This window comes from Arachis duranensis, chromosome 3, assembly GCF_000817695.3.
Source record: "Arachis duranensis cultivar V14167 chromosome 3, aradu.V14167.gnm2.J7QH, whole genome shotgun sequence".
Taxonomy (NCBI): Eukaryota; Viridiplantae; Streptophyta; class Magnoliopsida; order Fabales; family Fabaceae; genus Arachis; species Arachis duranensis.
The window spans coordinates 69416938-69420960 of NC_029774.3; the positions used below are offsets into that span (position 1 = coordinate 69416938).

The 4023-nt window shown below is 42.3% G+C and overlaps 1 non-coding gene across 1 annotated transcript; it reads left to right on the forward strand.

Annotated features, from left to right (window-relative positions):
- The first annotated feature begins 3621 nt into the window (after positions 1-3621).
- LOC127746445 (small nucleolar RNA R71) lies at positions 3622-3725 on the forward strand. Its single transcript, XR_008008064.1, has one exon. It is a non-coding gene; the product is annotated as a small nucleolar RNA R71 (small nucleolar RNA).
- The last annotated feature ends 298 nt before the right edge of the window (positions 3726-4023 follow it).

Here is a 4023-nt window from a genome sequence, read left to right on the forward strand (position 1 = left end):
GGATCTCCTTACAATCTCAAACCACCCCTTTGCTTCAGGTGTGAGATCCCTTATCTTAATTAATTTGGGCTTCCTATGGGAATCTCTTACCCAATCCGCTCCTAGTATGCAGATATATTCCACAATCTTGTCATAGTTGGGACTGCTATCTATTTTGGATTGATAGCTCTCTTCTACGAATGGTATGGTTCATAGCTTTAACACCCTCATGATGTTCATAGGACTAAAATCCACTGTTACCCCTCTTACGAAGCTTATATAGGATTCATCGGCCCTATCATACCTGACTGCATTTGCATAAAACTCTCTTACAAGTGTTGCATTTACTTTTGTGACCGGATCAGTGAGGAGCTCCCATCTTCTCTTTTCCACCTTCTCTGTGATTCTGGGGCACTCATTTTTCTTGACTTGAAAGCATAGCTCATATATGATCTCTTTCTCAACCATCCACCTAAATTGTAATGCATGGTGAAAGGTTCTAAATTTTTTCTCATCAAAAGGGGGTTGCTCCAAAGGCTCCTTCCCTTTTCTTCTTTTAGAGCTCGATGATGCCATGAGTAGGAATTGGTATGTGAAGGTGTTGAGAAGTATGGGTTGATGATGGAAATTGGCCAGGTTAAGATAGGGTGTAGCTTAGAGGATTGTGCTAACGTGTTGAGGGTAGAGGTGTTGGGTGTGTGTTTCGAAAGAAAGAAGAGAGATGAAATGAAATGATATTTGAATATGGAAGGATATAGAGTGGGGGTCCTTTATATAGGAGGATGATGGGATTGAAGGGTGTGGATTGATAGAAAAACCCAATGGTGGACGGTTTGGGGTTTGGTACGGAATGAGCACAAGGATCACCACTTTTATGAAGTAATTGGTTCGGTCTCCAAGGCGATCTTTCTCCCAATGTTGCATGGTAACACTTCCCAAGGTACTCCCCTTGAAGACATGTGTGTAGTTCCCTTGGTGAAGTGGCCGAACCACACCCCTTGGGTTATCCCATCGGTTCCCTCCAACATTCCCTTCAATTCCCTTGCAAGACAAAAGAAAAGAGAGATATTAGTTTGAATTGTGGTGGAAAAATAAGGATGGGAGGCTAACTACTTTTTTAAATTTTTGCTTTTGACTAACTAAGTGCCATTCATGAATGCAAACCAACCGACCAACTAAGTATTCATGCATGCAACATTGGTGACACCAAACTTAGTTTGTGACCATGTGGTGTAAAAAGATTTGATTAAGGCTCTAAGATTGACATGCTATGAATTGTATCCATGTCTTCTTAGGGTGCTTTGAACACCAAACTTGTTGTTCACTATATGCTACATATAGAGATTCTTCTAAGTGCTTGTCAAAGTTGATTTGGAATTCATGAACCTTGCTTTATTAACTACTTTAAAAATCCTAAAAATTACTGAAAGGATATAAAACATGCATTGCCTCCCATGAAGCGCTTCTTTAGCGTCATTAGCTTGACGTTTGGCATTTATCAGGGTGGTTGGTAATGTCTCAAATCTTCCCCTCTTGCAGTGAATCTATCTCCGTTGGCTTTATTTATAACCCCCACATGTTCCAAGGAGAGAATTCTGCCGATGGTGTACACTTGGGGTAGCTGAGATGGAATGGTGGGGAGATGAGGTGGAATAGATGGGAAATGAGCAGAGATTACTTCATCTTCTGGAGAGAAATCCTCTGTAGAGATCTTCTTGTTCCTCCATCCCCTTGGTGCCTTCTTCCTTGTTTCTTTTAATGCTACCTTGCTCCTTGTGGCCTCTTTTTCCAAGGAAATTTTGTTGCTGGTCTTATATGACTCCGGTGGGTTTATCTCCTCTTAGGTTACCCTTGGCTGTTGTTCCTGTTGACTGTTTTGCTTGTCAACTAAAGGGATTCCCAGGTGCAGTGTTTGTGCTTCCGTGCTTGTTTCTTCCACCAATGCTTTATTGTGATCCTCCCTTGATTCCTTATTTTCTTGATCTGCTTCTTGTGAGGGTTTGAAGACATCGAAGGTAAGTTGTTCATTATGTATCCTCAGTATTAGCTCTCCTCCCTCCACATCTATAAGTGCTCTGGCTGTGGCTAGGAATGGTCTCCCTAATATGATTGGATGGAGGTGACTCTCTTCCATCTCCAAGATAACAAAGTCTGTGGGGAGGAAGTAGTTCCCAACCTTCACCAACACATTTTCAACCACTCCTATTGCTTGGTTTTGTCATCTAACTTGATGATTACATCCGTGGGCGTTAGCTCATTGATTTGAAGCTTCTTCATGAGGGATAAAGGCATTAAGTTGATGCTTACTCCCAGGTCACAGAGTCCTTTATCAATCCTTGTTTCTCCTATGGTGCAAGGGATGTGAAAGCTCCCTAGGTCCTTTCTTTTTATAGGCAACTCTGTTTGGATGAGAGCACTGCACTCCTTATTCATCACTATTGTTTGCCCTCCCTTTATTAAATTTTTCTTGGTTAGCAGTTCTTTCATACACTTAATGTATGAGGGCATTTGTTGGAGAGCCTTGATGAATGGTATGTTTACATGGAGGGATGCAAACATGTCGAGGAACCTTGAATACATTCTCCTTTCTACACCCCCTTGAGTCTTTGGGGAAAAGGTGCATATGGGTTCAGAATTTCCTCCATTAGCTCCTTCCTCTGTGTGGGGTTGGTTTCTTGGTCACTCTCTTCTTACTTCTCTGCTGGAATATCTTGAGAGTGTTCTAAATGTTTGTTCAGTTTTTCCACACTCCCCTTATCACTTATAGTGACCATCTTACATTCTTCCCATCTTACCTTATTTGCTTTACCTCTCTGGTTTTTCTGTGTGTCACTTGGGAAGCTATCAGTAGGCTTGGGAATCTACTGAGAAAGATATCCCACTTGAGACTCCAGCCTCTTGATGGTGTCTCCCTGGTTTTTGATATTAGCTCGCACTTCATCCTTGAACACTCTATTATCTTGGACTTCCTTACATATACCTTCAAGTAGAGTCACAATTCTGGAGAGTCTATCTTCGAGTGGTGATGGTGATTTGAGGTAGGAGGGGTGAAAAGGGCCATTTTGGTTTTGATGTGGATGTTGAGAGGTACTATTGGGTGGGTGTTGATATGATCTCTGTGTGGAATGATGGTGAGTTGCATTGTTGTTGGGGTTGTGACGTCTTTGATCCTGGCCTTGATCTTGTTGATTTCTCCACCCAAAGTTTGGGTGGTTCTTCCAACCAGGATTATAGGTTTTGGAGTATGGGTCATGGGCCTGCCTAGGTGAGTTCCCAATATAGTTGGCTTGTTCCCAATCACTCTCTTCCTTTGTATTTGCTCCTTCTTGAGCTGATGATGAAGTGGTGACTGCAGCAACTTGGTTCCCTTCCATCTTCTTGGTGAGGTTGGCTAACTGCTTGGTGATCATATTGTTTTGAGCCAACAGTGCGTCCATATGGTTTAGCTCCATCACTCGTCGAGTGTTGCTCCTTTCAGAAGCATAAAAGTAGCCATTCTCAGCTACAGTCTCAATGACATCTATGGCTTCTTCAATGGTCTTTTTCTTGTTTAGAGATCCCCCGGATAAATGGTCTACTGCCTTCTTTGATTCATAAGAAAGACCCTCATAGAAAATGTGTAGTTGCACCTATTCATTGATTATGTCTGGTGGGCACCTTCTTGTTAAGCCCTTAAACCTCTCCCATGCCTCATAGAGAGTTTCATCATCTTGTTGCCTGAAGGTTTGTACCTCAGCTCTCAACTTGTTGATTCTTTGAGGAGGGTAGAATCTCGCCTAGAATTTGTTCACCACATCTTCGCAGGCTGTTAAACTCTCATTCGAGAAAGATTCCAACCATTTAGATGCTTTGTCCCTAAGTGAAAAAGGGAACAAAAGTAGTCTATAGACATCCAGATGAACACCATTAGACTTCACAGTATCACATATCCTTAGGAAGGTGGTTAGATGTTGATTGGGGTCTTCTTGGGTGCTTCCTCCGAATGCACAGTTGTTCTGAACAAGGGTGATGAGCTGGGGCTTCAGTTCAAAGTTATTGGCATGT